This window comes from Amblyomma americanum, chromosome 1 (genome assembly GCF_052857255.1).
Source record: "Amblyomma americanum isolate KBUSLIRL-KWMA chromosome 1, ASM5285725v1, whole genome shotgun sequence".
NCBI lineage: Eukaryota > Metazoa > Arthropoda > Arachnida > Ixodida > Ixodidae > Amblyomma > Amblyomma americanum.
Window position 1 is genome coordinate 434,854,457 of NC_135497.1, and position 23,044 is coordinate 434,877,500.

General features: G+C 44.6%; 1 protein-coding gene and 2 pseudogenes across 2 annotated transcripts in view; 1 reads left to right on the forward strand and 2 right to left on the reverse strand.

Moving 5' to 3' along the window:
* Positions 1-3,897: 3,897 nt before the first annotated feature.
* Positions 3,898-7,192, reverse strand: LOC144125204 (uncharacterized; annotated as a pseudogene).
* Positions 7,193-11,435: 4,243 nt separating this feature from the next.
* Positions 11,436-14,314, reverse strand: LOC144116504 (uncharacterized; annotated as a pseudogene).
* Positions 14,315-18,962: 4,648 nt separating this feature from the next.
* LOC144115893 (CLIP-associating protein 1-like) overlaps positions 18,963-23,044 on the forward strand; it is a 29,192-nt gene continuing 25,110 nt past the window's right edge. For both annotated transcript variants that reach the window (XM_077650525.1, XM_077650527.1), the window contains exons 1-2: positions 18,963-19,102; positions 21,613-21,683. The gene's annotated coding sequence lies outside the window, so the exon portion shown is untranslated. The remainder of the gene's footprint in view (positions 19,103-21,612; positions 21,684-23,044) is intronic.

Below are 23,044 nucleotides of genomic sequence, written 5' to 3' on the forward strand. Positions count from 1 at the left end.
TCTCTTTTTTTCTTTTCTCACCCGAAATGTCATCTGTGTCCCAACTAGCTCGATCAGCAACCCTCCTTTTAAGAGCCCGATATATCATAAATTTTAGATATTTGTGCAAGTTCAAATGTGATTTGCATTTGCATACTAAAGCGGCAGGTCAGGTTATCGCTGTGTTTAAGTCTTGGTTCTGACCAAGGATGTTCTCAGGCTGTGTAATGGACAACCCTTTTTTAGAGTGTGTTGTTCATTGGCTGGCAGAGAAGAATAGTTTGAAATATAACATCTAACAAACCGTGGGCTCATTGCAGTTGTTGCATCTGGCTCACATCTTGCTTATGGTTATGGTTACCAGTTTATCCATGTCTCATGAATGCTTGCTGACGATTTAGTGCTAGAAACATAGGCAGCATTAGTTTCTGAAGGAGCCAGACAGGTATAAACTATGGGACAACATCTACTTTAATGATCCAAGCATTGTGTATACATTCTTAATTAGGAAAATAAGAAAAATTTGAAAAAGCTTACAAAACTAGTATTTCCAGTCAGCCTCCTAGCAACCAAGCTTTTCCTTTCATGTGCTTTGATTCGATGCTCCATGTACTGAACTTATATTTTTGATATTCTATCATGCAATAATACGCACTTCTAAACTTGCTACTGTAAACCACTCGTAATGATTAACTCGTCATACCTTCTGGATGTTTCTGGCACAAAGAAGTCTGCTGCTTGTTGTGAGTTTTGATCTTTACTGTACTTATTTCTTCTGTATTTCCAGCTGTTTATTCCAAACATCTCTGTCCCAACACGGTGGCTCGTGAATTTCTCTTTGCGTCGTACAACGCTTTATTCTGGTTTCACGCATTACTCATATATGCCGCGCACAAATGGGTATAACGACATGCTGTGTTGACAGCGCGGATTATTCAGCTTTCATTTGTTCATATGCATGCATGTGTGCATATACCACTGCCCCACAAACTGTTAACAGAAGCTTGCGGTGATAAGGAGGACGCGGCTGGCACAGAGCAGGGTTAATTGGAGATATGGGAGAGACCTTTGTTCTGCTGTGGGCATAGTCAGGTTGATGATGATGCTGACAATAATACGCTTCCCCTACGCAAAAATTCTAGAAGTGCAAGTCACGAGTTGTGCCCCCTAGTATTAAAGGCAATATTGTTAAGTGTTATTTGTTAATAATAATGGATCTGAAAAAAAAGCTTCCTTGGAAATATATTTCATCAGTCAGCATCATGGTTGGAAGCCCTTCTTTGTGTAGTTTTGTTTTTGCATTTATTTGTTGTTGTTTCAGCCTAAGAAATACAGAAGCTACTTGTAGGACTGTATTGCTTGCTTTTGTAATGACTGGTTTGGGAAGGAAGAGGTGAGGGAATACGAGCGTCATTTCTTGACTGCTTCTTCCCTTGCAGCAAATGCTGGGGCTGTGGACCAAGAAATGTTCATCAGATCTTTTGAAGAGCTTCCAAAAATACAGGTAGGTTCTTTACAAAGTGATTCTTCAAGTATACTTGTACTTTCTCGAAAAACTTTTGGTTTTATTCTTTGTGCGAGCAACTTTCTCCCCACAAACACACTGATCCGAGTCTGTGCCTGTTGTGTTATCTTCTTGTCCTTGTCTTTTTGTGCGCAGTACCCCCCCCCCCCCCCCCCTTGTATTTACCATGATTGACCGACTAGCCCAACAACGTACGCTCTTAAGGCCCGAAAGGTTTTGCATTCAGTGTTAGCTGCAACTGAAGTGTCTGAGTTTGGTTTCAGTTGCCTTTGCACAATAAAAATTAAATTTTGTCGTCATCTTTCTTATAAGTGACGGAGTAGAGTTTCACACCTTTCTCTAGTGAAGATGAACCCGTTAGTATGCAAAAAAGTTTCGTGCACTGCTGCATCATGCCTGCTCCTCATGTGTGACTGAGCGAAGTGACGGCTGCCTAATGCCCTGCATACTGTCACACCTTATGTATGCAGGTATGTTGCCCAGTTCATAATTTTTCTCTCGCTTTCAGCTCTACTCAGCAAAGGAGCTCGAGGAAGAACTTGGATAGGTCAGGCAGGTTCTGTCTGACACGGGTGCTGACTGGGAGCGGAAAGTGGACATGGTAAGCCGGCTTGCTGTGTTGTTTGAGGGAGCCCTGAAGTTGTATACTGTTGCCAAGCGGTTGGTGGGGCTTTGTTTAATGATCATCTGTTCAGAGGAATCACAGGGCTAAAAAAAAAGAAATTTGAGCCTCTAAAAAAGCATTCAGGGTCCTGCTGTTCACTTTGGTTCAATGAGTCATATAAGTAGGCTGATATACAGTCGACGACCGATTTTTCGGGCCCTCTAGAGACCGCAAAAAGGACCGAAAAGTCGGGCTGTCTGGAAAATCAAATTTCACTGAAAAAATTGCGAACTTATTGCCATTACGCCTGAGGAAGAAGCCAATTGTGTTGCACGCATTCTAAAGCTCCTAATGACTAAGTTTCACCACCCGACACGTGCATAGACGACGGGCGGCGACCGCTTTCACCTGCTCGGCCTGGCTGTGTTGCGCTCAGCATGTCACCGATGAACGCACAGGTTGGGACAAAGTCTTAACGGGAAAGCAAACACACCGCTGTGGGAGCTGCATTGCGCCCGCAGTACCATGGGCCCAAAATGAGAACGCGAAGATGAGTAAACAATTAAAACTGAGAAATGGCCGAAACAAGGCGCTCCGTCGGCGTTGGCCTCCGTCATTGGGCCTAGTGACTAGAGCCAAATTTCGGCATCGTATTCGGCGATATGCACTCTGCGGTGGCTTGCGTATAATGAGGGCCGCCTTGCCTGTTATCTAAATGCCAGTTATTTATGGTTTTGCGATAGAAAAGTCAGGGTTGCGGTGCATTTTGCTACGGGTACACTTACCTTTTTTAAAATGCACCACCATTTCCTCCCGTGCTCGCAGTCTCCGTGAAGCCGTGTGCCTCCCAAGCGCTTCGCGGCTACTTCTTTCCGTATTCGAAATGAAAGACTGGGCATAGATGAGTTCGGCGAACTCTGACTGCTTTTTAAAAAAGTTTGTGCGGCGGAAGACGTTCAAGAACCGTACGAATCTGAAACCATGCGGTCACAATGTACCGACTCGCGCAGAATTTCAGTATGGCAAGAGGCCCCTTTAAGCTTGAATTTCGTTTTATTTGATCAAGTTGTCGATCTCTCCTACAGATTGAGTAACGGGGTTCTACTGTACACATTCTATGGCGGTATGGGTATTTGCGGCGAGTGCGAATGAAGTCTGAAAAATCGAGCAGTCAGTTGCGGTGTGTCCGAAATTTCAGGCGCTCTAATCCATTGGGTCTATGAGCCATCTTGCGGTGCCGTGAAAAAGTTAGAATAATCAAGCATGTCTGAAAAATCGGGCGTCCAAATTTTCGGTCGTCGACTGTATAGGTAATCTATTTGACCATTGCATTGTAGGGCTCACGTGAGATGCAAAAACATTTTTTGCTGGCATTTTTCCTAATGGGGCTGAATGCTGGCCAGCGAAGGCCTTGTGCTGCTTCTATCTGTGTTTGTACTGCAATAGGTGATGCTAACTTTTTTGTGATTTGGATGGAATTTATTTTGTAAAACCTAAGCAGCAAACAAGTGTCCTCAGTTAAATTTGTTCCGAGGTGAAGTTCAGAAGTGGGAGCGGCCTTTCTTACTTTGAATGATTGGGGCCTACTAAGAAACTTTTGCACAGTTCTGCACACTGAGCTGCTGTTTTGCATAGTTTTTTCTTTTCATCTGTGTTTTATGAGTGTCTTTTTCCCCCAGCTGCGGCACCTGCATAGCCTGCTCATAGCTGGAGCTGCTGTCTATGAAGAAGTTTTTCTTGGTTTGAGGCTTCTGGAGCCTTCATTCCAGGTTTTGGTTAGGGTCTTACGGTCACAAGTAGTCAGGGAGGCCTGCATAACTATCACATGAGTATTTCTGTTACGTCACATCTCATCTTTTCTTGCATCTTGGAACATTTCTCTGCACTGTCCGAGGAGTGGCAAGAGTTGGGGACCTTGCACATCGAATTTCGTTTTTCCCTAGAATAGAATTGACGCAGCCGTGTACCAGACTCGTCGATTTTTCAGCGTAGCATTGAAAAGGTTTGAGCCCCAAACATGCTTCAGAATTTCGTTTCTCATTTTTATTTTATGTACAGACATCAAATGGCTATTGGTATTTTGGTTGGATTGACATCAGGATGAACTGATTTGGGATGAAATTCAGGGAAGAGCCAGTTGTGTAGTTTTTGTGCCAGCATATCACCTTGCATTAGCTGAGTGTATGTTTTGCACCACTATACATTTGTAACCCTGCTGCTTACATTGTATATTCATTGCTCCATGGCATCATCAATGGCCTTTGTTCTCTGTGTTTGTGATATAAGAAGGCAGCAGTTAATTTTGAAGGAAACTGCCAAGTGGAAAGCAGGAGCAGCCTGCAGCATTGTACAAAATTGTATGAGGCTAGCAATGAGTGCTTTTAAGGGGAGACACTGCGGTTTGACCTTTTTTTTCTTATTTCTTAAGTTATGAAGTTGAAATTTTTACACCTGATGTAGTTTCTTCTGCTGATTAGATTTTACTTAGCATATATAGATGTCAAGATATTTCAAGTGTCATGTTGGGCCACCTTGCACAAAATTATGGCAACTTGCAGTGGAAATATTGGCCTGTATTTTATAATGTGCATGCTCTAGAAGGACCAGGGAATGCAACCATAGCACAGGCATAATTTTAGATGACTCACCAAAAAAGTTACAGCCTTTAGAATTTTCTAGTCTGAAAATGCAATTTTCTAGAACCAGATAAATTGATTGTAATTTATATTTATGCATAAAGATATGTATTTGTTTTAGTATGGTTGCACAAAGCATCTTATAAGCTTTCAAATGCAACAAAAATCATGCAAATCGGACTAGTAGAGCTCAAGATATATCATGGGCAAGGGCTGTCAGTGTAGCGAAAAAATCCGTTTTGAGAAATCAAGAAAAGAAGTTTGAGAACCCAGTAACACTTTATTATGGCCAATAACAGCATGAATCTTCAAGGGTTCATGCCTAGAATGCACCAGGCATGTAGTCAGTGTCTCTTTCAGTTGTGCGCTTTTTCATAGCGCTGCGGAACCTTTCTGCTTGTAGATGCTTTGCTTCGGATGTTGCAAGCCGGCACCGATCCTTCTCAGCTGACCTTTCAATAGCTGCAGTGCCATGATTTACACTCAGCTGCTGCAAAATAGCTTTGGTGGCATACTCCTTGGCGGCATTTATTCTTGTTACTGCTTCGGCAACAGCTGACTGCACTGCAAACAAAGAGGCGTGTTTGGTCTTGGGCACCAGGGACCAAATGACAGAGTGAAGACTCTCATTTGAGGTCTGCGTTTTTCCTCGTTGGCAGCGCTCAAGCAGCTTCCTATAGGAGAGGCGGACAAAAACAGGTTTCAGAGCATCTGCGAGACCCGTCGCTATGGCTCAGTGGTTATGGCGCTCGACTACTGATCCGGAGTACCCGGGATCGAACCCGACCGCGGCGGCTGCGTTTTTATGGAGGAAAAACGCTAAGGTGCCCGTGTGCTGTGCGATGTCAGTGCACGTTAAAGATCCCCAGGTGGTTGAAATTATTCCGCAGCCCTCTACTATGGCCCCCCTTTCTTCCTTTCTTTAACTCCCTCCTTTATCTCTTCCCTTACGCCGCGGTTCAGGTGTCCAAGGATATATGAGACAGATACTGCGCCATTTCCTTTCCCCAAAAACCTATTATTATTATTAATCTGCGACATACTTTGGCAAGTTATAGCGATGCTTTGGGGGTGGCTCATTCTTTGCCAAAGCCTGGTTGTACTTGCACCAGGATTCCTGGCCTTGAAAGCAGAGACCATGGTTTGGCTCAGCATCCGTTGATATAACATGGTGGTAAGTGGCAAGCACAGCAATGTGCATCTTCTCGATATCACATTGGTGTGTTTTCAAAGCCCATCCATAATACATGGTGAGCTTTGTAATGAGCTCGCCAGTCAGCTTTCCTTTACCGCTGAGGCTTGGTCCGTTTTCTTTTTTTTTATGCACTAGGTTACGTAGTGCTGTCCCCATTCTCTTGCTGACGTGGTTGGTGCAGTCTTCTTTCTGTATCTGCACATATCCGTATACCTTTGCCTCTTGTAGACTGTTGAAGACGCGGCTGTCGCCATCACAGAGCATGGTGACATAGCGCAGCCCATACTTTTCAAGTGAGCGGCTGAAAAGAATCCTGGCTGCTTCAACTTCCATTTCACCTAGCTTGCTCGACATGTTCTTCTGGCATCTGTGTTCCGCTTGCCATGCTTCAAATTCGGGATCGTCCTCCTTCGAACCGCAATGGCACCCAGGCAGAAATTTGACAAAACAACAAAATATAGAACATAGCCCGTGAAGAGTTCTCTTACTGTTCCAATGCACACATGCAATGAATGGCCCCGTGTGAGCCATGTTCCATCGAACGACACAGCTATGTTTGCTGGGTGATCGAAGATCAGGTTCTGGTAGGCAAGCTTCACCGCACCAGCACAGTCCCTCATCCCTTGCGCGGCAGCGTTTAGAGCAGCAGGGTTCAGCTTGTCCTTGAAGTAACCTTGGGTATATTTTGCAGTGCATACCCCGCCGGGAAATGTTGAGCATGGCGAAAATGTCGTTCAATGCGGTCTGCCCGTTTCCCGTCCTTGCAGCTGCACGCGCGGCGAGAACGTTGACTTTGAAGGGCTTGCAGGTCGTGTTGTGCCTACTCTAGGCGAGCTCCAAGTAGTTTTTACCTTCCCGCAGACTTCACAATTGAGCGAGAGCTTCACAGCAATCCCACATTTCAGCTCACCTTTTGAAATGTTCACGGAACCGCAGCACACTTTGCACTTCACGCACTCGAGCAGCTCATTCACGGAGGTTTGGGCTAGCACCGTAAACGGTGTTCCCGGCGCGGGCGAATCGTCGGTCGTTGCTCCCAATAGAGATCGCTTTCGCCGAGTGCCTGAAACTGACGAAAGTTCATGCCGTGCCTCCGTCGTGCGACGCTCTAGCTCCGTTTTATCGGCGTCGGTCAGAAACTGTGTGTCTACACGGACGGCTCTCCTGGCTCCTTCAGTTGTTGCAGCATCTTCGAACGGCGCCGCGGCAGGGCTCGTGTTGACGGTCTCCGATGCTGGTGCATCAGGCGTCATTTCGTGTGACTGCGACCGTGGCGGCCGTGATTGCGGTCGTTTTTTTTTTTTTCCAAATGCATGGGCAGTACAGAACTTCCACCAGCCATCGTAGTGCGTCCGCAAAAGCTATCCAAAATGGCAGACGCGATGCCGTTTTCTTGTTTCTTTTTAGCTGACGATTTCTCAACATCCGATAGCGAGGCGCGATTCAGGACACACGACACGAAAGCGCCAATGCCGTACGAGTATTTTTTATCTTTTACTGGCTTGTTGCGCCGCTGTTTCCAGATGCACAGACTGTTTTCTACCGAAAACGGATAGCTGAGAGCTTCGCGGTTCAAACGAGACCAAAATGGTTGCGCTCTATGGCACGGTTCTTGCGTGGTACGCGTTTGAATTTGACCATTTTTTTAGTTGTTGTCGCGAGAAAAACTTTTACACGGATGACTTTGAAGAGCAATAAATCGATAAATACTTCATAGAGAGTTGTAATATTTTACGTATGTGTTCTTGAGAACGTCTAGATTAGGAAAAAAAAATGCTTTGAGAAGTCGATTTTTTTGTCATTTTTCGGCCGCAAACCCCCGTCCCGTGTCTCCCCTTAAGAGCAGTTGTTACCATTGTGAGCTTTATAGGCTGCTACTGTTCCTGTTGGATGATTGCTTTGATATATCGGTGGAGGCATGGAACTTCCGGTCTAGAGTTTGTACGCACAGTGCAAAAGCCACTCCAAAGTTTATGGCATGCTTCATGTGGCACTGGTGTACTTTCTCAGACAAACATGTTTTCGGCTTTTTCAAGTGCAAGCGGAACTGCGCATTTCTGTGCAGAGTTAACAATCATACTTAATAATGCTTAACTTTAGTCATGAATTATTATTTTTAAGCATAATATGGTCACAAACAGTATCAGACATGCTGTTTTGAAATCTCATCGAAAACCTTCACAAAAACTTTCCTCCCAACGTGCCGGGGGTGCAAGATTGGGTGCTGGAAATTTTTTCTCTACCATTGAAAACTAAAGAAAATTGCTCAATTAGATGAAGTGGAAGCCTGGAGCTCTTTGGTGCACACAAGTGCTTGAAGGGGTTAGTAGCAAATGTGGAGCATGCAGTACAGGTTTCGCAGTGGGTATCAGGAAAGTGATACGAGCGGCACAGAGGACAGGACCATTTAATTTTTGTTCTTGGCAAAAATACATTCTGTGGCTCTTGCATGACATCGAGACAGGAAAGGGCTTTGTGATCACCACCTTGTCGATGGAGATGAAGCCTGGCCTTGGAGATCCGCGCACAATAAACTCTGTTGGTGTCACTGCAGTTTGCTTGTGAAAATGGCCGATGACTTCGATATGTGTATTTCATATAATGGCCTTTTCTAGCTTATGAAAGCTTTGTCTTCAGTGAAAGTGACACCTTTGTCATTTGAGAATGGTAATCTTTTGATGCGGGCCAGCTTAAATTTGTCCTCAGTATCCCTTTATATGCATTTCGTAATTGGAGACATGGGAGAGACCTTTGTTCTGCTGTGGGCGTAGTCAGGTTGATGATGATGCTGACAATAATACGCTTCCCCTAGGCAAAAATTCTAGAAGTGCAAGTCACGAGTTGTGCCCCCTAGTATTAAAGGCAATATTGTTAAGTGGTATTTGTTAATAATAATGGATTTGAAAAAAAAACCTTTCTTGGAAATATATTTCATCAGTCAGCATCATGGTTGGAAGCCCTTCTTTGTGTAGTTTTGTTTTTGCATTTATTTGTTGTTGTTTCAGCCTAAGAAATACAGAAGCTACTTGTAGGACTGTATTGCTTGCTTTTGTAATGACTGGTTTGAGGAGGGAGAAGTGAGCGAATACGAGCGTCATTTTTTGACTGCTTCTTCTTTTGCAGCAAATGCTGGGGCTGTGGACCAAGAAATGTTCATCAGATCTTTTGAAGAGGTTCCAAAAATACAGGTAGGTTCTTTACAAAGTGATTCTTCAAGTATACTTGTACTTTCTCGAAAAACTTTTGGTTTTATTCTTTGTGCGAGCAACTTTCTCCCCACAAACACACTGATCCGAGTCTGTGCCTGTTGTGTTATCTTCTTGTCCTTGTCTTTTTGTGCGCAGTACCCCACCCCCCCCCCCCTTGTATTTACTATGATTGACCGACTAGCCCAACAACGTACGCTCTTAAGGCCCGAAAGGTTTTGCATTCAGTGTTAGCTGCAACTGAAGTGTCTGAGTTTGGTTTCAGTTGCCTTTGCACAATAAAAATTAAATTTTGTCGTCATCTTTCTTATAAGTGACGGAGTAGAGTTTCACACCTTTCTCTAGTGAAGGTGAACCCGTTAGTATGCAAAAAAGTTTCGTGCACTGCTGCATCATGCCTGCTCCTCATGTGTGACTGAGCGAAGTGACGGCTGCCTAATGCCCTGCATACTGTCACACCTTATGTATGCAGGTATGTTGCCCAGTTCATAATTTTTCTCTCGCTTTCAGCTCTACTCAGCAAAGGAGCTCGAGGAAGAACTTGGATAGGTCAGGCAGGTTCTGTCTGACACGGGTGCTGACTGGGAGCGGAAAGTGGACATGGTAAGCCGGCTTGCTGTGTTGTTTGAGGGAGCCCTGAAGTTGTATACTGTTGCCAAGCGGTTGGTGGGGCTTTGTTTAATGATCATCTGTTCAGAGGAATCACAGGGCTAAAAAAAAAGAAATTTGAGCCTCTAAAAAGGCATTCAGGGTCCTGCTGTTCACTTTGGTTCAATGAATCATATAAGTAGGCTGATATACAGTCGACGACCGATTTTTCGGGCCCTCTAGAGACCGCAAAAAGGACCGAAAAGTCGGGCTGTCTGGAAAATCAAATTTCACTGAAAAAATTGCGAACTTATTGCCATTACGCCTGAGGAAGAAGCCAATTGTGTTGCACGCATTCTAAAGCTCCTAATGACTAAGTTTCACCACCCGACACGTGCATAGACGACGGGCGGCGACCGCTTTCACCTGCTCGGCCTGGCTGTGTTGCGCTCAGCATGTCACCGATGAACGCACAGGTTGGGACAAAGTCTTAACGGGAAAGCAAACACACCGCTGTGGGAGCTGCATTGCGCCCGCAGTACCATGGGCCCAAAATGAGAACGCGAAGATGAGTAAACAATTAAAACTGAGAAATGGCCGAAACAAGCGCTCCGTCGGCGTTGGCCTCCGTCATTGGGCCTAGTGACTAGAGCCAAATTTCGGCATCGTATTCGGCGATATGCACTCTGCGGTGGCTTGCGTATAATGAGGGCCGCCTTGCCTGTTATCTAAATGCCAGTTATTTATGGTTTTGCGATAGAAAAGTCAGGGTTGCGGTGCATTTTGCTACGGGTACACTTACCTTTTTTAAAATGAACCACCATTTCCTCCCGTGCTCGCAGTCTCCGTGAAGCCGTGTGCCTCCCAAGCGCTTCGCGGCTACTTCTTTCCGTATTCGAAATGAAAGACTGGGCATAGATGAGTTCGGCGAACTCTGACTGCTTTTTAAAAAAGTTTGTGCGGCGGAAGACGTTCAAGAACCGTACGAATCTGAAACCATGCGGTCACAATGTACCGACTCGCGCAGAATTTCAGTATGGCAAGAGGCCCCTTTAAGCTTGAATTTCGTTTTATTTGATCAAGTTGTCGATCTCTCCTACAGATTGAGTAACGGGGTTCTACTGTACACATTCTATGGCGGTATGGGTATTTGCGGCGAGTGCGAATGAAGTCTGAAAAATCGAGCAGTCAGTTGCGGTGTGTCCGAAATTTCAGGCGCTCTAATCCATTGGGTCTATGAGCCATCTTGCGGTGCCGTGAAAAAGTTAGAATAATCAAGCATGTCTGAAAAATCGGGCGTCCAAATTTTCGGTCGTCGACTGTATAGGTAATCTATTTGACCATTGCATTGTAGGGCTCACGTGAGATGCAAAAACATTTTTTGCTGGCATTTTTCCTAATGGGGCTGAATGCTGGCCAGCGAAGGCCTTGTGCTGCTTCTATCTGTGTTTGTACTGCAATAGGTGATGCTAACTTTTTCGTGATTTGGATGGAATTTATTTTGTAAAACCTAAGCAGCAAACAAGTGTCCTCAGTTAAATTTGTTCCGAGGTGAAGTTCAGAAGTGGGAGCGGCCTTTCTTACTTTGAATGATTGGGGCCTACTAAGAAACTTTTGCACAGTTCTGCACACTGAGCTGCTGTTTTGCATAGTTTTTTCTTTTCATCTGTGTTTTATGAGTGTCTTTTTCCCCCCAGCTGCGGCACCTGCATAGCCTGCTCATAGCTGGAGCTGCTGTCTATGAAGAAGTTTTTCTTGGTTTGAGGCTTCTGGAGCCTTCATTCCAGGTTTTGGTTAGGGCCTTACGGTCACAAGTAGTCAGGGAGGCCTGCATAACTATCACATGAGTATTTCTGTTACGTCACATCTCATCTTTTCTTGCATCTTGGAACATTTCTCTGCACTGTCCGAGGAGTGGCAAGAGTTGGGGACCTTGCACATCGAATTTCGTTTTTCCCTAGAATAGAATTGACGCAGCCGTGTACCAGACTCGTCGATTTTTCAGCGTAGCATTGAAAAGGTTTGAGCCCCAAACATGCTTCAGAATTTCGTTTCTCATTTTTATTTTATGTACAGACATCAAATGGCTATTGGTATTTTGGTTGGATTGACATCAGGATGAACTGATTTGGGATGAAATTCAGGGAAGAGCCAGTTGTGTAGTTTTTGTGCCAGCATATCACCTTGCATTAGCTGAGTGTATGTTTTGCACCACTATACATTTGTAACCCTGCTGCTTACATTGTATATTCATTGCTCCATGGCATCATCAATGGCCTTTGTTCTCTGTGTTTGTGATATAAGAAGGCAGCAGTTAATTTTGAAGGAAACTGCCAAGTGGAAAGCAGGAGCAGCCTGCAGCATTGTACAAAATTGTATGAGGCTAGCAATGAGTGCTTTTAAGGGGAGACACTGCGGTTTGACCTTTTTTTTCTTATTTCTTAAGTTATGAAGTTGAAATTTTTACACCTGATGTAGTTTCTTCTGCTGATTAGATTTTACTTAGCATATATAGATGTCAAGATATTTCAAGTGTCATGTTGGGCCACCTTGCACAAAATTATGGCAACTTGCAGTGGAAATATTGGCCTGTATTTTATATGTGCATGCTCTAGAAGGACCAGGGAATGCAACCATAGCACAGGCATAATTTTAGATGACTCACCAAAAAAGTTACAGCCTTTAGAATTTTCTAGTCTGAAAATGCAATTTTCTAGAACCAGATAAATTGATTGTAATTTATATTTATGCATAAAGATATGTATTTGTTTTAGTATGGTTGCACAAAGCATCTTATAAGCTTTCAAATGCAACAAAAATCATGCAAATCGGACTAGTAGAGCTCAAGATATCATGGGCAAGGGCTGTCAGTGTAGCGAAAAAATCCGTTTTGAGAAATCAAGAAAAGAAGTTTGAGAACCCAGTAACACTTTATTATGGCCAATAACAGCCATGAATCTTCAATGGTTCATGCCTAGAATGCACCAGGCATGTAGTCAGTGTCTCTTTCAGTTGTGCGCTTTTTCATAGCGCTGCGGAACCTTTCTGCTTGTAGATGCTTTGCTTCGGATGTTGCAAGCCGGCACCGATCCTTCTCAGCTGACCTTTCAATAGCTGCAGTGCCATGATTTACACTCAGCTGCTGCAAAATAGCTTTGGTGGCATACTCCTTGGCGGCATTTATTCTTGTTACTGCTTCGGCAACAGCTGACTGCACTGCAAACAAAGAGGCGTGTTTGGTCTTGGGCACCAGGGACCAAATGACAGAGTGAAGACTCTCATTTGAGGTCTGCGTTTTTCCTCGTTGGCAGCGCTCAAGCAGCTTCCTATAGGAGAGGCGGACAAAAACAGGCTTCAGAGCATCTGCGAGACCCGTCGCTATGGCTCAGTGGTTATGGCGCTCGACTACTGATCCGGAGTACCCGGGATCGAACCCGACCGCGGCGGCTGCGTTTTTATGGAGGAAAAACGCTAAGGTGCCCGTGTGCTGTGCGATGTCAGTGCACGTTAAAGATCCCCAGGTGGTTGAAATTATTCCGCAGCCCTCTACTATGGCCCCCCTTTCTTCCTTTCTTTAACTCCCTCCTTTATCTCTTCCCTTACGCCGCGGTTCAGGTGTCCAAGGATATATGAGACAGATACTGCGCCATTTCCTTTCCCCAAAAACCTATTATTATTATTAATCTGCGACATACTTTGGCAAGTTATAGCGATGCTTTGGGGGTGGCTCATTCTTTGCCAAAGCCTGGTTGTACTTGCACCAGGATTCCTGGCCTTGAAAGCAGAGACCATGGTTTGGCTCAGCATCCGTTGATATAACATGGTGGTAAGTGGCAAGCACAGCAATGTGCATCTTCTCGATATCACATTGGTGTGTTTTCAAAGCCCATCCATAATACATGGTGAGCTTTGTAATGAGCTCGCCAGTCAGCTTTCCTTTACCGCTGAGGCTTGGTCCGTTTTCTTTTTTTTTATGCACTAGGTTACGTAGTGCTGTCCCCATTCTCTTGCTGACGTGGTTGGTGCAGTCTTCTTTCTGTATCTGCACATATCCGTATACCTTTGCCTCTTGTAGACTGTTGAAGACGCGGCTGTCGCCATCACAGAGCATGGTGACATAGCGCAGCCCATACTTTTCAAGTGAGCGGCTGAAAAGAATCCTGGCTGCTTCAACTTCCATTTCACCTAGCTTGCTCGACATGTTCTTCTGGCATTTGTGTTCCGCTTGCCATGCTTCAAATTCGGGATCGTCCTCCTTCGAACCGCAATGGCACCCAGGCAGAAATTTGACAAAACAACAAAATATAGAACATAGCCCGTGAAGAGTTCTCTTACTGTTCCAATGCACACATGCAATGAATGGCCCCGTGTGAGCCACGTTCCATCGAACGACACAGCTATGTTTGCTGGGTGATCGAAGATCAGGTTCTGGTAGGCAAGCTTCACCGCACCAGCACAGTCCCTCATCCCTTGCGCGGCAGCGTTTAGAGCAGCAGGGTTCAGCTTGTCCTTGAAGTAACCTTGGGTATATTTTGCAGTGCATACCCCGCCGGGAAATGTTGAGCATGGCGAAAATGTCGTTCAATGCGGTCTGCCCGTTTCCCGTCCTTGCAGCTGCACGCGCGGCGAGAACGTTGACTTTGAAGGGCTTGCAGGTCGTGTTCGTGCCTACTCTAGGCGAGCTCCAAGTAGTTTTTACCTTCCCGCAGACTTCACAATTGAGCGAGAGCTTCACAGCAATCCCAAATTTCAGCTCACCTTTTGAAATGTTCACGGAACCGCAGCACACTTTGCACTTCACGCACTCGAGCAGCTCATTCACGGAGGTTTGGGCTAGCACCGTAAACGGTGTTCCCGGCGCGGGCGAATCGTCGGTCGTTGCTCCCAATAGAGATCGCTTTCGCCGAGTGCCTGAAACTGACGAAAGTTCATGCCGTGCCTCCGTCGTGCGACGCTCTAGCTCCGTTTTATCGGCGTCGGTCAGAAACTGTGTGTCTACACGGACGGCTCTCCTGGCTCCTTCAGTTGTTGCAGCATCTTCGAACGGCGCCGCGGCAGGGCTCGTGTTGACGGTCTCCGATGCTGGTGCATCAGGCGTCATTTCGTGTGACTGCGACCGTGGCGGCCGTGATTGCGGTCGTTTTTTCTTTTTTCCAAATGCATGGGCAGTACAGAACTTCCACCAGCCATCGTAGTGCGTCCGCAAAAGCTATCCAAAATGGCAGACGCGATGCCGTTTTCTTGTTTCTTTTTAGCTGACGATTTCTCAACATCCGATAGGGAGGCGCGATTCAGGACACATGACACGAAAGCGCCAATGCCGTACGAGTATTTTTTATCTTTTACTGGCTTGTTGCGCCGCTGTTTCCAGATGCACAGACTGTTTTCTACCGAAAACGGATAGCTGAGAGCTTCGCGGTTCAAACGAGACCAAAATGGTTGCGCTCTATGGCACGGTTCTTGCGTGGTACGCGTTTGAATTTGACCATTTTTTTAGTTGTTGTCGCGAGAAAAACTTTTACACGGATGACTTTGAAGAGCAATAAATCGATAAATACTTCTTAGAGAGTTGTAATATTTTACGTATGTGTTCTTGAGAACGTCTAGATTAGGAAAAAAAAATACTTTGAGAAGTCGATTTTTTTGTCATTTTTCGGCCGCAAACCCCCGTCCCGTGTCTCCCCTTAAGAGCAGTTGTTACCATTGTGAGCTTTATAGGCTGCTACTGTTCCTGTTGGATGATTGCTTTGATATATCGGTGGAGGCATGGAACTTCCGGTCTAGAGTTTGTACGCACAGTGCAAAAGCCACTCCAAAGTTTATGGCATGCTTCATGTGGCACTGGTGTACTTTCTCAGACAAACATGTTTTCGGCTTTTTCAAGTGCAAGCGGAACTGCGCATTTCTGTGCAGAGTTAACAATCATACTTAATAATGCTTAACTTTAGTCATGAATTATTATTTTTAAGCATAATATGGTCACAAACAGTATCAGACATGCTGTTTTGAAATCTCATCGAAAACCTTCACAAAAACTTTCCTCCCAACGTGCCGGGGGTGCAAGATTGGGTGCTGGAAATTTTTTCTCTACCATTGAAAACTAAAGAAAATTGCTCAATTAGATGAAGTGGAAGCCTGGAGCTCTTTGGTGCACACAAGTGCTTGAAGGGGTTAGTAGCAAATGTGGAGCATGCAGTACAGGTTTCGCAGTGGGTATCAGGAAAGTGATACGAGCGGCACAGAGGACAGGACCATTTAATTTTTGTTCTTGGCAAAAATACATTCTGTGGCTCTTGCATGACATCGAGACAGGAAAGGGCTTTGTGATCACCACCTTGTCGATGGAGATGAAGCCTGGCCTTGGAGATCCGCGCACAATAAACTCTGTTGGTGTCACTGCAGTTTGCTTGTGAAAATGGCCGATGACTTCGATATGTGTATTTCATATAATGGCCTTTTCTAGCTTATGAAAGCTTTGTCTTCAGTGAAAGTGACACCTTTGTCATTTGAGAATGGTAATCTTTTGATGCGGGCCAGCTTAAATTTGTCCTCAGTATCCCTTTATATGCATTTCTTAATTGCAGACATGGGAGAGACCTTTTTTCTGCTGTGGGCGTAGTCAGGTTGATGATGATGCTGACAATAATACGCTTCCCCTAGGCAAAAATTCTAGAAGTGCAAGTCACGAGTTGTGCCCCCTAGTATTAAAGGCAATATTGTTAAGTGGTATTTGTTAATAATAATGGATTTGAAAAAAAAACCTTTCTTGGAAATATATTTCATCAGTCAGCATCATGGTTGGAAGCCCTTCTTTGTGTAGTTTTGTTTTTGCATTTATTTTTTGTTGTTTCAGCCTAAGAAATACAGAAGCTACTTGTAGGACTGTATTGCTTGCTTTTGTAATGACTGGTTTGAGGAGGGAGAAGTGAGCGAATACGAGCGTCATTTTTTGACTGCTTCTTCTTTTGCAGCAAATGCTAGGGCTGTGGACCAAGAAATGTTCATCAGATCTTTTGAAGAGGTTCCAAAAATACAGGTAGGGTCTCTACAAAGTGATTCTTCAAGTATACTTGTACTTTCTCGAAAAACATTCGGTTTTATTCTTTGTGCGAGCAACTTTCTGCCCAGAAACACACTGATCCGGCACGAAAGGTTTTGCATTCGGTGTTAGCTGCAACTGAAGTATCTGAGTTTGGTTTCAGTAGCCTTTGCACAATAAAAATTAAATATTGTCATCTTCCCTATGTGTGACGGAGTAGAGTTTCACACCTTTCTTTAGTGCAGGTGAACCCGTTAGTATGCAAAAAACTTTCGTGCACTGCTGCATCATGCCTGCTCCCCATGCGTGACTGAGGAAAGTGATGGCTGCCTAATGCCCTGCATACTGTCGCACCTTATGTATGCAGGTATGTTGCCCAGTTCATAATTTTTCTCTCGCTTTCAGCTCTACTCAGCAAAGGAGCTCGAGCAAGAACTTGGATAGGTCAGGCAGGTTCTGTCTGACACGGGTGCTGACTGGGAGCCGAAAGTGGACATGGTAAGTCGGCTTGCTATATTGTTTGAGGGGGCCCTGAAGTTGTATACGTTTGCCAAGCGGTTGGTGGGGATTTGTTTAATGATCATCTGTTCAAAGGAATCACAGGGCTAAAAAAAAGGAATTTGAGCCTCCAAAAAAGCATTCAGGGTTCTGCTCTTCACTTTGGTTCAATGCATCATATAAGTTGACTGATATACAGTCGACGACCGATTTTTCGGGCCCTCTAGGGACCGCGAAAAGGAACGAAAAGTCAGGCAGTCTGGGAAATCAAATTTCTCCGAAAAAATCGCGAACCTATTGCCATTATGCCTGAGGAAGAGGCCAGTTGTGTTGCACGCATTCTAAAGCTCCTAATGACTAAGTTTCGCCACGCGACACATGCATAGACGACGGGCAGCGACCGCTTTCACCTGCTCGGCCTGGCTGTGTTGCCCTCAGCATGTCATCGATGAACGCACAGGTTGGGACAAAGTCTAAACGGGAAAGCGAACACACCGCTGTGGGAGCTGCATTGCGCCCGCAGTACCATGGGCCCAAAATGAGAACGCGAAGATGGGGAAACAATTAGAACCGAGAAACGGCTGAAGCAAGCGCTCCATCGGCGTTGGCCTCCGTCATTAGGCCTAGTGACTAGAGCCAAATTTCGGCATTGTATTCGGCGATATGCACTTTGCGGTGGCTTGCGTATCATGAGGGCCGCCTTGCCTGTTATCCAAATGCCAGTTATTTATGGTTTTACGATAGAAAAGTCAGGGTTGCGGTGCATTTTGCTGCGGGTACGCTGACCTTTCTTTAAAATACGCCACCATTTCCTCCCGTGCTCGCAGTCTCCGTGAAGCTGTGTGCCTCCCACGCACTTTGCTGCTACCTCTTGCCGTATTCGAAACGAAAGACTGGGCATAGAGGAGTTCCGCAAACTCTGACTTTTTTTAAAAAAGTTTGTGCGGCGGAAGACGTTCAAGAACCAAGAACCGTACGAATCTGAAACCAAATGTCATAATGTGCAGACTCGCGCAGAATTTCAGTATGGCAAGAGGCCCCTTTAAGCTTGAATTTTGTTTTATTTGATCAAGTTGTCAATCTTTCCTGCAGTTTGAGTAATGAGGTTCCACTGTACACATTATATGGCGGTTTGGGTATTTGCGGCGAGTGCGAATGAGTTCTGAAAAATCGAGCAGTCAGTTGCGGTGTGTTCGAAATTTCATGCGCTCTAATACATTGGCTCTATGAGCCATCTCGCGTTGCCGCGAAAAAGTCCGAATAATCAAGCATGTCTGAAAAATCGGGCGTCCGAATTTTCGGTCGTCGACTGTATAGGTAATCTATTTGACCATTGCATTGTGGGGCTCACGTGAGATGCAAAAACATTTTTTGCTGGCATTTTTCCTAATGGTGCTGAATGCTGGCCAGCTAAAGCCTTGTGCTGCTTCTATCTGTGTTTGTACTGCAATAGGTGATGCTAACTTTTTTGTGATTTGGATGGAATTTTATTTTTTAAACCCTAAGCAGCAAACAAGTGTCCTCAGTTAAATTTGTTCCAAGGTGATGTTCAGAAGTGGGAGCGGCCTATCTTACTTTGAATCATTGGGGCCTAGTAAGAAACTTTTGCACAGTTCTGCACACTGAGCTGCTGTTTAGCCTAGTTTTTCTTTTCATCTGTGTTTTATGAGTGTTTTTTTCCCCCAGCTGCGGCACCTGCGTAGCCTGCTCATAGCTGGAGCTGCTGTCTATGAAGAACTTTTTCTTGGTTTGAGGCTTCTGGAGCCTTCATTCCAGGTTTTGGTCAGGGCCTTACGGTCACAAGTAGTCAGAGAGGCCTGCATAACTATCACGTGAGCATTTCTCCTACGTCGCATCTCATCATTTCTTGCATCTTGGAACATTTCTCTGCACTGTCTGAGTGGCAAGAGTTGTGGACCTTGCACATCGAATTTCATGTTTCCCTAGAATAGAATTGACACAGCCGTGTACCAGACTCACCGATTTTTCAGCGTAGCATTGAAAAGGTTTGAGCATCGAACAAGCTTCAGAACTTCGTTTCTAATTTTTTTATGTACAGACATCAAATGGCTATTGGCGTTTTGGTTGGATTGACATCAGGACGAACTGATAATTTGGGATGAAATTCAGGGAAGAGCCAGGGGTGTAGTTTTTGTGCCAGCATATTACCTTGCATTAGCTGAGTCTGGATGTTTTGCACCACTATGCATTTGTAACCCTGCTGCTTACATTGTATATTCATTGCTCCATGGCATCATTAATGGCCTTTGTTCAGTGTGTTTGTGATATAAGAAGGCAGCAGTTAATTTTGAAGGAAACTGCCAAGTGGAAAGCAGGCACAGCCTGCAGCATTGTACAAAATTGTATGAGGCTAGCAATGAGCGCTTTTAAGAGCAGTTGTTACCATTGTGAGCTTTTCAGGCTGCTACTGTTCCTGTTGGATGATTGCTTTGATATATCGTTGGAGGCATGGAACTTCCGGTCTAGAGTTTGTACGCTCAGTGCAAAAGCCACTCCAAAGTTTATGGCATGCTTCATGTGGCACTGGTGTACTTTCTCTGACAAACATGTTTTTGGCTTTTTCAAGTGCAAGCGGAACTGCGCATTTCTGTGCAGAGTTAACGATCATACTTAATAATGCATAACTTTAGTCATGAAAAATTGTTATTTTTAAGCATAATATGGCCACAAACAGTATCACCTGTGCTTCAAGCCATGCTGTTTTGAAATCGCACCGAAAACCTTCACAAAAACTTTCCTCCCAACGTGCCGGGGGTGCAAGATTGGATGCTGGAAATTTTTTCTGTACCATTGAAAACTAAAGAAAATTGCTCAATTAGACGAAGTGGAAGCCTGGAGCTCTTTGGTGCACACAAGTGCTTGAAAGGGTTAGTAGCAAAGGTGGAGCATGCAGAACAGGTTTCGCAATGGGTATCAGAAAGTGATACGAGCGGCACAGAGGACAAGACCATTTAGTTTTTGTTCTTGGCAAAAATACATTCTGTGGCTCTCGCATGACATCGAGACTGGAAAGGGCTTTGTGATCACCACCTTGTTGTGGATGGGGATGAAGCCTTGCCTTGGAGATCCACGCACAAGAAAGTGTTTTGGTGTCACTGGCGTTTACTTGTAAAAATGGCCGATGACTTCGATATCTGTATTTCATATAATGGCCTTTTCTTGCTTATGAAAGCTTTGCATTCCGTGAAAGTGACACATTTGTCATTTGAGAATGGTAATCTATTGATACGGGCCAGCTTAAATTTGTCCTCAGTATCCCTTTATATGCATTTCTTAAATGCCATTTATACCAGAGGCACCGGTAGCAGGGGTGGCAAGTGGCACAAGTTAATGTTACCATTGAGTTACTTGCGCTGAAAGTTGCAGTGCAAGTATTTTAACGGGCTGTTGCAAATATTATTGCATAAGTGGTGACGGTGCATAATGGCAGTCGACAGTGCATGGAACAGCATAGGTGTTTTAAATGGGCATCGGCCATCATGTTGTGAGCCTGTGCCAGTGGGTGCCAAAACCGTAGCAGTGTCATGTATACCGATCGATTCTGTACTGTTCTGTCTGTAATATTGTCCGTACCCCCTTTCTCCCGACATGGCAGGACTGGGTAGCCTCGGATCACACGATAGTTCTCAGAAATCAAGTTTTTTGTTCCCCTCCATGCTTTAAGGCGCCTTTTCCATGCCACTGAATGCTGAATGTTAGTCTTTGCTTACCACGATGATGTGAGCGCGGTAATGTCCTTTGTTTCTGCTATAGCTTGACTGTAAAGTGTGTGACTGGTGCAGGTTTTCATTATGATAAATTTTGCTCGTGTTCTTTTTTCCTTTATTGCAATTACTTATCACAGCGGTTGGGCCAAAAGCTCGACCATTTCGCAGAAGCAGTACGTCAATCACTAATAAACGTAATGCCCACTTCTGCCAAGATTACGTCCACATCTTGCATTGTCACAGTTCGGTTTATTATACAGGTACTTAAAGAGTTTACCTGTTTTCTCGTTGTTACTGTTGTTGCAATTCAAGGTCTTATTATTCATAGGAAATAAGTTTTAAATACTAAGCAATGCTATGATGAAATAATTATATTTCTGCTTTAGTAATTATGTAAGGGAGTAATTGAGTAGCAGTGCCACTGCTTTTGGGAAAGCTTTTAATATGTCGACTTGCCACGCAGCTGCTGGTAGTTGGGCAGCGCCAAGGAGTAAAAACTCATGTATATTTATGTGTGGATGGGCTGAACCTTAATGTGGCACATACAGCTCTGCATATAGCAAATGCTGACTACAAAACATTAAACACTTGCGCACTTTTGCTTGCCATTTTAGCACACCCAAGTAAGTCGGCTGATGCCAGTGATCACATTGAACCTGTGTTGAAAGTCTAAAGACATCAGAAAGTGAGTACCATGTTTCCTTTTTCTGTGGTACAAATTGTACCTGTGGTGGTGCAATTTATGTAATAATGTTCTTGCAACAGATTTGATCACATTACACCAAAATATAGATTCAAAGTAAATTGCCTTACATTGGAAGTGCCATTGTTATGAAGCTTCGATTTTAGCTCAGGTAGCCTTCTTGGTTCTGCTGTGCCTGTACTGTGCAATGTACAGTTTATGGCATATATTTCATCATGAGCTTTAAAAAAACTAACAAAATATGCCAAGTTATCTTGCCTGGGGAACAAAAGGGAACATCTGTGTGGCTTTTTTTTGTTAGCCTGAGACTAGAGTTATATAAGAGGCTGACTTAAACCTGAGCACATACCGTATACAGTCGAAACCCGCGATAACGAAATCCCGAGGCAACGGAATTCTCGCCGCAACGAAATATTTTCGAATCCCCGGCAAACGCCCATAGGAGTCAATGCATTTCGTATCTCGCGGCAGCGAAACTTTTTTGAACAGCAATCCCTCAATAACGAAATTATCTGAAACGGCAGTCCGCATATTATGTACTTACTTAACGCTAACTTTGTCCAAAAATCGGTTAAATGCTTTCCTTGTGCCCTAAAATTCGGTAAACTACCGCCACAGCGCATTGCTATGGCAGCCCCATTGTTTACTTGAAAAAAAGCTACAGTGGAGGAACCATAGTGGAGCAGTTGCACCTCGCAACAAGCGACAGCGATGATGATGATCATGGTTTGCCCATCACTACAGGTAAATTATGTACTGCACAGTATATTTTGACCAAAAATGCAATTATATGTATATCAAGTATTTAAATTACGAAGATAATAAAAAAAATCAGACGAAGCGAAGGTGACCAGATATATTATTTATAATGTGTGCCATCACGTCATAAGCAAACGCGGAGATAGCCACCCTAGCGGAGCGGAGCGCCCGCGTCACATGCCGACTGACTCGGTAATTGCTTGCTAGCCAAATCCACATCCACTCTGACTGCCGACGCGCGACTTGTAGGGCCTGACGACATTTTGAGCTTTGTGTACCGCCGCACGTTGTCGACAGTGGTGTGTGCTTCGTGGGATATATAGTACGCGCAAACCCGCTTCGCGTTGTTTATCTTTGAATTGTGAGAACATCCGCCGATTTCTCCCAGTCGATAAACATAGCTCTCGGCGCTTTGGATGTGGACTGTGTAGCGCACGTCAACTCTTTGGCGATCGGACCGTCTGCTTAGCCTAACCGTCTGCTAAGATGCCGCCTCCAGCCAAGAAGCGGAAATTTTTGACTTTAAAAGATAAGGCTGCAATTATTGCCCAGGTTGAAAAGGCCAGGAAAAAAATGGAGATCGC